Source organism: Sus scrofa, chromosome 15, assembly GCF_054392235.1.
Source record: "Sus scrofa isolate SSC_HxYL_T2T_F1_AM1 chromosome 15, Sscrofa_HxYL_maternal_Yorkshire_Landrace_v2.0, whole genome shotgun sequence".
NCBI lineage: Eukaryota > Metazoa > Chordata > Mammalia > Artiodactyla > Suidae > Sus > Sus scrofa.
The window spans coordinates 153655181-153667164 of NC_139397.1; the positions used below are offsets into that span (position 1 = coordinate 153655181).

The window sequence follows — 11984 nt, forward strand, 5'->3', positions numbered from 1 at the left end:
CGCCCTGCGGGGCTCAGAGCCCCTCCCTCTGCGGCAGGAACCCCGGGCAGGTCCAGGAAGGGGTCCCAGGGCCCCGCCCCACCCCACCCTGGCTCAGCGGACCTGGCCAAGGGGCCCCCTCCTGCTGGCTTCACCTGCGCCTTCTCAGGAGCCCCTCCCCCTCCCCACTCCACCCGACCTCTGAGCAGGGGCCGGACGCCTGGACTGAATGCGCTACTGTCTCGCGTTCGGTCTGTGAGCTGAGCTGAGACAGAGCCAAACAGGGCCCAGCCGGGAGGAGAAGGGGGTTCTTGTTTCCACTCAGGCCCCAGTCCCCCGCCAGGGCCTCCCGCACCATCTGGGAACCCGTGGTCGGAGCAGGTTTCCTCTGGAGGCGTGTCCAGGTCCAGCCTCCAGTGACTCCAGGGAGCCTCTCTAGCCTGGCCCCGTGCAGGAACCTCCGCGCGGGGAGGGGTCTTCCTTGGGCAGTGATGGGAGCTGCACCTGTCTGGGCGGGGCTCCCCCCCACCTGCCTTCCCCACTGGTGGGATGCTGCCCGTCGCTCACGCTGCTCTGCCCGCCCACCTGCCTCGGCTGGCCAATCAGATGGCGCCGCCTCCCTCCCAGGGGTGGGGCCCGCGGGGTTTGGCGGCGGGACAGTGATGAAGGGCTAAGCGGAGGTGGGTGGAGACCTGTGGAGGGTGGGCCCCGTCCCTCTGGGCACCAAGGAGCTTTCCCGGGAAGGGGGACGGAAGCCACTGGAGGGAGGAAGGACGAGGGGCGGAGGGCCCTGAAGTGGGGCAGGGCCTGGAGGGCTCCCACTGTGCCTGGCCACTACTATTTGCAGGGTGGGGATGGGGCCGGGACTTAGCTGCAGCAGTTCTGAAAATACGAATGGACCACAGCGGCTGAAGGGACAGTCGGTGGCAGGTGAGGCTCGACAGGGCACAGGACAAGGAGCCTGGCCTTAGGGGTTGGAGGACACTGGGCCTAGGTGGGCCTGGGGAAGAGGCTGGACCCATGCCCAGACAGGAAGGGAGTGAGGCGCCCACTCTGCTCCTAAAGCCACCTGGGCACCCTTCCTGATGCCCCCCCCCCGGGCACGTCTCAGCACCCACTGGCTCTGGGTCCCACCCACCTGGCGGCCATGCACCAACCTTCTGTCTCTCTTTGCCTTTCTGGGGAGAGAGGGTGGGCACAAACCCGTCCCTGTACCCAGAGGGCTTCGGGAGAGCCCCTTACGCCAGGGGCCAAGAGGTTCCTGGGGAAGAGACAGCAGGGAGCCTGGCTGGTTCCCAAAACCTCCCCAGGCATGAGGACAGTGGGCCGTGGAGCTCAGGTCCAGCCTGCAAGGCCCTGAAAGAGGGAGGGTCGGCTGGCCCATGTCCGTGACTCACTCAGCGGCTGGGCTGACCCTGGGGTCACAGGGAGTCCTGGGCTGGGTCAGCAGCACCATCATGGAGACCTTTGCCCAGCGCCGGGTGGCCCTGTCCCCCCCGGCGCAGCCTGGCGGAAACCCTCACCAACCCTCGTCTCGCGCAGAAGGCCCACAGGGTCAGACCAGAGAGGGGTGTCGGCCCCCCACCCTCCCTGCCCAGAGCCCGGCCCACTCCCGCATTTCCAGTCTGGTTTAAAGACGGAGGTTGCGGAGCAAGTGGAATTAGCTCTGGGAAAAGAGGCGGCTGCTCTGACCTCTGCCCTCCGCCTGGACCCAGCCCCCCAGATGATGGGTTGGCTTTGGGGGGCTGCAGGTGACCAGGAGTTCTGGGTTGGCTGGCCCCCGACCACCTGCCCAGCCTGCGCCTGCCCTGGAACTGGGCTTGGGCTCTGTAGAACTTTCTAGGAGAACCGTCAGGGTTAAGTGCCATCTAGTCCGTTAGTCACAATTCTTTTAATTCGTAAAGTAAGACACTGCTCATCGCGGAGTTCCCACTGTGGCTCAGTGGTAATGAACCTGGCTAGTATTCATGAGGCTGCGGGTTCAATCCCTGGCCTTGCTCAGTATGTTAAGGATCCGGCATTGCCGTGAACGGCGGTGTAGGTTGCAGACGCAGCTCGGATCCCGAGTGGCTGTGGCTGAGGGGTAGGCCAGCAGCTACAGCTCCAATTCTGTCCCTAGCCTAGGAGCTTCCATATGCCTTGGGTATGGCCCTAAAAAGACAAGACAAAAAGAGAGAGAGAGATAGAGAAAGAAAGAAAGAAAGAAAGAAAGAAAGAAAGAAAGAAAGAAAGAAAGAAAGAAAGGAAGGAAGGAAGGAAGGAAGGAAGGAAGGAAGGAAGGAAGGAAGAAAGAAAGAAAGAAAGAAAGAAAAGAGTGAGAGAAAGAAAGAAATAGTGAGAGAGGGAGGGAGAGAGGGAGGGACATAGCTCATCAAAGATTTAATTGTAATGAGCAGCTAACAACACTGGGGTGAGTCAATGACCCGAGTGGCGCTAGGTCCCCCTTCTGTGTTCAGAATGCATGAGAAATTATAGCATCTCAAGAAGGCTGGGGGGTGAGGGTGAGAAGGGAAGGCCCATCTCAAGTGCTGCCGGGATGACGGTGAGAAGGGACGGCCCAAGTCCAGCCCCCGATGATGCCTGCAGCTGATCGTCCACGCCTGGGCCGGCCTCCCGGCTCACCATCTGTGCGGTCACTCGGCTGCCCTCAGAAGGGCCTGCCGGGTAGCCATGCTGCTGGCACCATCTGGGCACCCTCCATAGACCTGCCCAAGGGCCCACATCTTCACTGGATCCCTGGCCCACCCAGCGTGCAGCAGGTCCACGTGGAACAGGGCCTGTGGCGGCCCCTTGTTCCCCACATGGGACCCACAGAAGTGAATGAGTCTGGCCTTGTCCTCGGTGGCCTGGACAGAAGACGCTGAGGGGCCAGGGGAGTCCCCAGGGCCAAATGAGTCCCAAGCTGGGATGGGATGAGAGCCAGGCTGTGCCGCGGGGACCATGTGCTTAGAAATGGGGAGACACTCCTGGACCAGAGGGGCTCGCTCAGGCCTGGCACAGACGGATGTCACATGGGCGGCCTGGGTTTAGCTGGGGCAGAAGCAGAGGGGCAGGGACAGCCTGCTGCTATGGATGGGGTGTGGGCTGGGCCACCTCAGGGCTCCCTCTGCTCCGGCACTCGGCCAGCAACGCTCCAGGGCAGAGGTCCCTGCAGGAATCGCCCCTCAGGCAGGAGGGTCCCAGGTCTGGCCTCACGGAAGGGGGCCCTTGCCCTCAGGGTCTGCACACAGGGTGTCCTCGGGACGTGAAACTCCAGAGGGGGCTGGCCTGGCCCGGCGCGTCCCACTGACCTGGAACAGGTGGAGGGCAGCAGAGGCACCAGACCTCCTGTGGAGCCGGGTGAACCAAGTGGGCCCTGGGGGCCCCCTGCCCTTGAACTCTGCAGACGGCCTCTTCCCACAGGAGCCGCCTGTCCTTTGAAGGGCGCCGTCTCCTTGCAGGGACCCAGGTCCCCCTTCCCTACATCGTTTTCCTCTGACACGTGACGCCCGCACGGTTTTGCTCCCTCCCCCTGGATCTCCAGTCCTGGCCATCGTCCGCCAGTTCCAGTTCCTGGTTCACAGCAGAGGCTCAGCTGAGAAGAGACCCGTGATAGCGCTCGGTGCCCGAGCCGCGGGGCCAGGGCCTGGCCGGGCCCCTAGGGCACCTACACCCCACATCGCTGAGTCTGTAGAAGCCTGTGGAGAGGCAGGCCTTTTCCAACAACCTCCCCAACCCTGCAGGCTCCACCGTCTCGGCCAGAACTGCCTGGGTACCGCGTCAGAGCCAGCCACGCCCCAGCTCCAGGTCTGGGTGGATTGTGACAGCTCCAGGTTGGAGAGTTCTGGGGCTCCCAGAAGAGCCCTGTAAATAGGTGCACAGCAGGCAGTGGCCAGGGGTGGGGTCTGGGGCCCCCCCGACAGGTCACGGTCAGGAGCAGCACAGACCTGTCAGCCTGAGGCCCGGGTCTGGTTCCCCCTCAGTCCTCAGGGCTGCAGGAAGTTCCCATGACCAGAATCGGCTCCCAGAGCTTCGTGATGTAGGTGTCTCCATGGCAACCACGAGCACCCCGAGACACAAGGCTCAGGGGGTGAAGACACGAGTCTGCAGCCGCAGGGCTGCGTCAGTGTCCTGGGGCTGCCCAACAAATGACCACAAGCTGAGTGGACCGAAAGACAGTTCTGGAGACCAGAAGCTGGAATCGAGGAGGCAGCAGGGCTGTGCCGCCTCCAGAAGATCTGCAGGAGGAGCCTTCCTGCCTCTGCAGCGGCTGGTGGCTCCTGGTGGCCTTGGCTTGTGGCCACCTCCCTCCAGTCTCTGCCTCCATCCTCCCCCGGCCCCTTCCCCGAGTGCCTGTGCCTCAAACCTTCCTCTCCTTTCTCATGAGCACACCGGTCATCGGGTTCAGGGCCCACCCGCATCTCGCATCTCGCGATCCTTCAGTTAAATGCATCTGCAAACCCCAAACAAGGTCCCAGGCGGGTCCCAGGGCTGTTACTCGCACCAGGGCACCATCCTTCTCTAAGCTTCTGTTTGCTTGGCCCGGATCCTCCCTCAGAGGGATGCTGGACAGAGTGAAGAACTCACACACCTGCCCGCCACGGCACCTGTCCCTGGTGGGCATCCACACAGACGCCGGGCGCTAGGGGTCCTGGGTCCCAGGAAGCAGAATTCACACCAAGAGTTTGGATCCCTTATGTGGGAACAGATGCACCCAGGGCAGCCAGGCCTGAGAGCACACAAAGGACCCCAGGGCCACCCTGGCCACCTTTGTCCCTCCAGCAAAGCTCAGGCCTCCCCCTCCCCCTGGAGGGGGCAGGACAAGGTCACATCCCAGGATGCTTCCGGGTCTCAAACCAAGATGCCCCCCTCTTTCCTGCACCTCCATTCGAGCTGAAAGGGATTGCAAACTAAATTAGCCAGAGGTTTAATAGGAATTGATTTTAATTTAAAGCCCTTTGAGTACTTTCTCCCCCAGATGAAAGGAGCACAGAATGCAATCTGTTTTCCTGATTCTGCCCCGATAACTGTATCTGATCTAATTCTCTGCCCCACGCCGTCTCCTCCTGATGAGCTCAGCTTTCCTCATTGTCTCGAATTGTCTCGTGGTGATTACTGAGCTTACCCTCCAAACTGCAAAGGCAATCTCATTTCTCCTTTGGTTCCACCTTGCACTTCCCACAGTCCCTAGTAAATACCCCCTGTATTCAAATGCTTAAGTCCAGAGCGATCCACGCACGTACGGAAACGTGCGCAGGTGTTCACCCGTCCAGGGCGAATGGCAGCGGCTCCCTCTGGGGCCCCTCCTGGAAGATGGGCCACCCCTGCATTGGGGACATGGCACCGTTTGGGCAGTGAGGAGGGCTTGGGATCAGAAGTGTGTTTTGGGAGCGCCCGGAAGGAGCATGCACAGTGCTCAGAGGGAGCCTGGGGCATGAGCCTACCCCGCCCCCAGCCCCAGGGTCCCCTGCCTGGTCCTCAGCCTCAAATCCCACTGACAGGTCATGATGGGCCCAGGGACTTGCCTGCCCCGCCCCTAGACCCAGGTCCACCTGCTCCAGGTCCGGCTCCCACGCCCCGCACACCTGGGTGGCAGAGGCAGATGAGTGGTCCCTCCAGGGCGGGGCCCCGGCAGCGCTCAGAGATCTGCAGCGCCTCCCTCCGGGCCCAATCTTGACTCCAACTTGACTGAGAAAATCAAGGCCCAGCTGCACCTGCACCATGTCCTCCTGGACGTAGAAGAGGGGTCCGTCCCCTACCAGGCCAGTGCCCCCCAGTCACAGCCTCACTGTGTCCTGACACTGCCCTTGTCCCGCTTCTCCTGCCCTTGGCATTTCAGCTGCCAGGTGTCTCCTTTCACAGCACCGCCCCTCAGGCTGCAACCCCTCCTGCCGTCTTCAGCCTGCCCCCACCCCCATCTTCAAAGTTAAGCCCCTTAAAGGAATGACCTGTATTTGCCGCTGCTTCATTTTCCCCACCCAGTGACCACTCGCTGAGGTCACTGGGGACCAAGCAAGCCGCCCGTGCCATCCTCTCTGGAGGGCATGCCGGTTTTATCACCCGTTCAAGAGTCGCCCTTTTCTCTGCTCCCAGACTGGAATCTGGAATGTGGAAGGCTGGCTCTCAGAAATGATTGTGTGATCCCAGAGTTTCCCCGGATCATCTTCAGCCTGGAATTCAGAACCATAAATATTGAGCTGGAAGGACCTGCTGGGATCACCCGGCCCCAGATGTGGCGGCAGGGATGTCACTGTGCAGTAAGAGGGGATAATGGCACTTGTTATCATAAAAGCTCGAACTGGGGCCCAGAAAGGGACAGCAACTGGCCAAGACACACAGCACGCTGGTCGGGGCCCCTGGACCAGCGCTGTCATCGTTCCTGTGCGCACAGACCTCGGCCGGGTTCCGTGACTCCGCTCCGCTTCCTCACCCTTACAACTTCCAGGTGAGCAAGACAGGAACAGGCTGTGTTGCTGCATTTCTGACATAAAAAGAAACATGCTTTTAAGGATATTTAAGTCTCTTCAGACGGTGACTCCTGCAGCCTGGATGAAAGCGCCTTGATTTCCTCCCAGGGAGGGTGTCTGTGCATACCTGGGATCGTACCCTTTCCTTTTGATCCTGCCTCTTAGTGAGTCCCCTTTTGAGATCAAAGCTGGCAAGGTGGACAGGCCCCTTTGAAGTTTCCTGGCGCTTCTGAGACACAGGTCCTGGCAGCCACAGAGTTTTGCTCCAAATGAAGAGGTTGGCGGGTGGAGCCCCAAGGGCTCTGAGCAGGGCTCTTACCTTTAAAATATTCCTCCTTGGAAGCACGCATTTTCCATGCCTGGAATGACCACGTGGAGGGGGCGCGTGTGGGGTCTGCTTGTCCACCCCTCACTCCCCAAATTTCCTCTGAAAATGACCCTCTCCCCAGTCCAGTGATCCTGTTGGGACTGTAAGTATGGCAGTGGACATATGACCCACGCCAGCCAATCAGCATCATCCAGCCTCTGGACCATGACTAGCCCAAAGATGAACATATGATCCAGACCAGCCAATCAGGACTGCCTAGCCTTTGAGATCTTGACTAGCATGAGATGGGCACATGATCCAGACCAGCCAATCAGGACTGCCCAGTCTCTGAAACATTGACCAGCCCAGAGATGGACAAATAACACAAGCCACCAACCTGAGTCCTGTGGGCAATTTAGTTTATTGAAAAGAAGGTTGCTTTATGCCTGGAGCTTTTTACGGCTATTTTTCTTCACCTGGAGAGACAGTCTACCTATGAGTAATGCTACACAAGGGAAAGCAGAGCAGAGAGGGAGAGAGGGGTGCTTCTAATAACTTTGTCTAACCTCCTGGATCCAGCTATGCCTGAAGCTCATCCACCTTACATTTTCCAATTCTATGATTTAATCGGTCATCTTATTTCTTTGGGCAAGGTGTCTGTCACTTCCATATAAGTGAGGACTGACCAATAGGCAATGGCTTGACCCAGAGGCTATACTTGGAGTGGGGTAACTGACTGGGCCTGAGTGCTTAGGAGGGCTTCACCGTGCCCTACAACACCCAGTGTGAGGTCCCAGTGCTTCAGGGAGCAAGTCATGGCCGGAGCCCGCAATAGATAGGGGTGCCTTCAGGAAGGAAACCCACCTGTTGAAACGTGCATGTCCAGGAGGCACCGCCCGCCATACTCTGGCCTGCCCACTGGCCCCGAGCGACACATGAGGCAGTGCACTTGTAAGCTGGGGTCTGTACGCACCGGACCTGTGGGCAGGCTGCGGCTTTCACCGGTGTTTTATCAAGGGGTTCTCTGAGGTGCAGGGAAGAGCCACACGTGTGCAAGGGACACTCAGCTACACTGGCCACATTGGGTCTACCAGCTGTTGACAAGCACAGAGGCCCCGGGTGACCTCCCCGGCCATCGCCAGCCACATCCGAATCAGCCCTTGCCAGCCGCCCACTTCCTGCTCACGGACGTGTGAACACGCCTCCCAGGTGACAGGGTTCCAGCGTCGCTCCAGCTCTGCCACCCGCTTCTCTCCCAGCCACACACATCCAACCACAGGTATTATTCAACCACACCACCCTCAGATGTGAGAGCCAAAGAGCCTGGAAACAGCGTGGGGGCGGAGCAGCGACTGTCCCGGGGCTGGAGCCAAAAGGCAGGGGGGCGTTGGCCACCGTAAATGCCCAAGGCCCATGGGGCCCTGTTTGAGAAGCAAGCCACGGGGAACTCATCTCCCCCGCCCGACACCTCCCCTGTGACATCTATTAATAGATCAGCATTCCCTTTGCTTCCACCTCCAACGCGTGCTCCAGGGACAAGCGGGACTCCAAACGGATTGGGATGGGGGAGGGGCGGGCAGGGCTGCCCCGAGCAGGGTGGCTCTGACTCGTCACCGTTCCCTCAGAGTGCAGTGGGGGTGACAAGGAAGCAGCCCCCTGGGGGTCCAGGCCCCATGGCTGTCTCAGGACCGCCCCCACATCTATCTCCCCCTCGCTTCCTCCAGAGCGTTAGCTGTGCCAGCGGGCGGGGCCTGGCATCTGTGCGTTCCTGCCCTGCACCCTGTCGGGGTGACTGCGGGGTGACCGAGTGTCCACCTGGGCTCTCCGCGGGGCTGGGGTCTGGAATCCTGACTGGTGTCACCTGAACCCTCGCCCAGCCGCACGGGGCACCCCACTCCCTTCCCCCTTTCCTTCGGCCCAGAGGCCTGGAGGACGGCGGGGTGGGCCCGAGAGGGGGCTGGTCTGTCTCCTTATCCCTCCACCCCAGAGTCCCATTAGGGTCCCACCATCTGGTCCAGCTGGCTCCTCATGACCACCCCTGGCCAGGGGGCCCCTGAGGCAAGCCCCCTCCATGCCCTGGGTGCCCGCCTGGAGCACAGGTGCTGGAGGGAGGGCCAGCGGGGCCAGAGTCCTCCCACAGCCAGTGCTGGTCACCTTGGCTGACCCAGGTAGGGACCTCCCCAGGCCAAGTCCTGCCCAGAGCTCTCAGGTCACAGGAGTGCGCTGAGACCCCCCGGGAACCCACACTGCCCCTCCTTGAAAGAGGCCCCGGGGGAAGCAGGAGAGAGCCCACCCCTTCCTCAGAGATCCGCTCCTCCCAGCTGCCCACCTGCCCCTGACTGGCCCCCAGGCTACGCCCTCCTTGGTGGGGGTGGGGGGCAGGCAGCTCATGCCTGGGGTTGGGGGGCAGCTCCTGCCCGCGGGGGTGTGGGGGGAGCAGCCCTGGACCTGGAGCACCTGCTTCACTCACATTTTGGACTTTGGTCGTGGGGCCCGCACTGGGCCCAGCCCCGGCCTGTGGCTCAGCCACCCCTCTGGGGCCTGTTTCCTGCTGGGAAGGGGCCCAGTGCAGTGTACCCAGGCCCCCTACTCTGCTAGAGTCCTCCATCTCAGGGGACTGTGCTAGATGCCCAGTGCCACCTCCACCTGGGGTTGAAGCCCCCCCCACCCGCTCCGTCCTCCCTGGGCCCGCCTCTCTCCGGAAACCTTCCAGAATGACTCCCCCTTTGAACTCAGGAACTAGGGCTGATCACGCCCACCAAGAGTCTCTGTGCCCCGCGTGCGGGCACACATGTGCACATACGTACAGACCACCAACGCATCTCTAAGACTGGCCGCTGCAGTGAGCAGGGATCCCCCCACCCCCCAAGCAGCCCCCCTGCTGATGCTGGTCCAGCAAGGGAGCCTCCAGCAGCTCCCAGCAAACCTCTCCAGGCCCCCGGACCTGCCCCACCTCCCACCGCCTGCCAAAGCCCAGGGCCGCAGGGTGTGGGGCCTCGAGTCCCAGCCCCAGTCCACCCATGTGAGTCCAGGCGCACCGTAGGGCAGGTTCCAACCTGGTGAGCGAGTGAGCGCGTTGCCGCGGGTCCGCCCAGAGGACTCCCGCTTGAGCTGGGTATTTGAGAACAGATGGGTCTGGCGACCCCCCCCCGGGGGGGGGGCAGCAGGACAGGGAATGGCTCCGTGGGCAGCGTGGGCAGCGTGTCCCCATCACGTGGCCTCCTGCCACCTGGCCACACTGGTCCCAGTGCCCTGAAGGCAGTCAGTGAGCACTCTGCTTTCAGGCCCTGCATCCACGCCCACTCCTTGGCTTTGGTGGGACGTCTCAGAACCCCCAGGGCGGCCTGCAGCCTGGAGAGAGCAGGGCGTGCCCTGAGCTGGGAGCTCTGGCATGGAGCCAGAGCACCCCAGCTGTGGTCACTGCCCAGGAAAACCTCCCAGAACTTCCCAGCTTTGGGGAGCAGAGGGATCTGGGGCTCCACCATGGCCCGTGGGGCCTCACCCCCGCCCCCGGCCTGCAGTCATGGGCCAAGCCGATGGTCCTGGGGAACAGCAGTGGATGTGTGGCGTCTGGTGTCCTGAGTCACTCAGGGGTTCTGAGTGAACTGGGGACGGTGCCAGCCTGCAGTGTGTGCGGAGCAGCGCGGGCGGGAAGGCCAGTGGCCTGGAAACCCTCGGGAGCTCTGATGGTTCAGGCGGGAGTCGCAGGTCAAAGGCCAGCCCAGCGGAGTTCCTGATGCTCCCTTGACTGGACACCCCCTTATTCCAGGAGCTAAGCACTCCCCAGTGCCCCTCGCTTGTGCCCAGGGCCACCTTGAGTCTCTGAGCCACGGGCAGGTCAGGGCTGGCTGGCCAGGTGAGGGCCAGGTGAGCCCGCGCCCGAGACACCGACCACTTGCTCTAGGGTCCGTGGCCCCGGGGGCCTTGCAGCCCAGCGTCATGAGGAACCGGGTCTACAATGCCTGAGAGGTGGACGTGGAGTGTGGGGGTCTCCGCAGCCCCCACCCGGAGACCCCAAGGGAGGGCCAATTTGGCACACCTGCCCGGCCAGCCTTTGGTCCCCGAGGTGCAGCCGTGTCTGAAGCAGCATCAGAGGCAGGAGGGAGGGCCTGACGCTCGCCCTGCCCTGAGGGCCGCAGAATCGCACTCAAGGCCAAGGACAGACCGCCGCCTGGCCCAGGCCCACACGGGGCCCTTCTGGGAAACGGAGCCCTGGTCTATTTTTGCCCTCTGACGGCACAACAGAGGCGGCCGCTGTGACTTATCTCTGCTGCCCACGGCGCGGCCACAGAGGCAGCTTTGTGCCCTCGGGCTCCTGGGCCCCCAGCCCCCCGCCCCCAGTCCGACTTGAGCCAAGGCAGGTGGGGGAGGGGCTTTCCGAGGCCGCCCCGTCTGTGGGGCCCCGCTACTGAGTCAGCACCCCCAGAAACCCCCTGGGAGCCCTGGCAGCCAGCCTCCTGACCCAGGCCCGGAGGTCCCCTGAGACGTGTCCTCACGCCCACACGGGGTCCTGGCTTCCTCGGGCCACACCGCCCACTATTATTCGGGGTCCTCCCAAAGCCGCCCCAGCACTTCCGCCCCGGCAGACAATGAACAGAGCACGGAAGTGAGGACTGGGGGCGGGGGGCAGGGCTTGAGCGAAGCGGCAGGACGTGGGGCAGCAGAGTGGCCGTGGTGGTGGAGGTGACAGCTTGCCTGGGCCCACTGTGTCCTGCTGGACCTCCTGGTAGTGGCCCTTCTGCAGCCACGGTCCAGCCTGCTGGAAACCACAAAGAGCCCCAGGAGACAGCCGGCCGCCCTCCTCAGATGACGTGCCACGGTCCCCATGGCCTGCCAAGAGTACTGCCACCTCCGATGACCCCAGATGACCCCAGCTGAGGTCTCAGGGCTAGTCTCCTGGGTCTCGGCTGCCACCTCCTGCCTGGAGTGTCCCGGCTGGTCCTAGGGACCGGGCTGCACGAGGCCCACGCCAGTGTCACCCGTGGATGACACGACCACATCTGGGCCGCAGGCAGCCCCGAACTGTGTTCCCATGAGGGGCTCAGCAGCAAGGGCTCCTCTGTTCTTCAGACCAAAGCCTCGCCCAGCGCTTGTCTCCAGACCCCTCGTCTTCCGATCCAGGGCCCGGACTGACCCTTGGTGGCCTGCAACTGCCACCTACGAAATGGGGCCACTGGCAGGATGGGGCGCCCGTTCAAGATTTCCATAAATAGAAAGACACCCGAATGTCTGCCTTGCTTTTATTTTCTGCC

The 11984-nt window shown here is 62.3% G+C and overlaps 1 long non-coding RNA gene across 1 annotated transcript; it reads left to right on the plus strand.

Annotated features, from left to right (window-relative positions):
• Positions 1-736: 736 nt before the first annotated feature.
• On the plus strand, positions 737-8246 carry LOC146396246 (uncharacterized). The gene is made up of 2 exons (XR_014829451.1): positions 737-909; positions 3382-8246. It is a non-coding gene; the product is annotated as an uncharacterized LOC146396246 (long non-coding RNA).
• The last annotated feature ends 3738 nt before the right edge of the window (positions 8247-11984 follow it).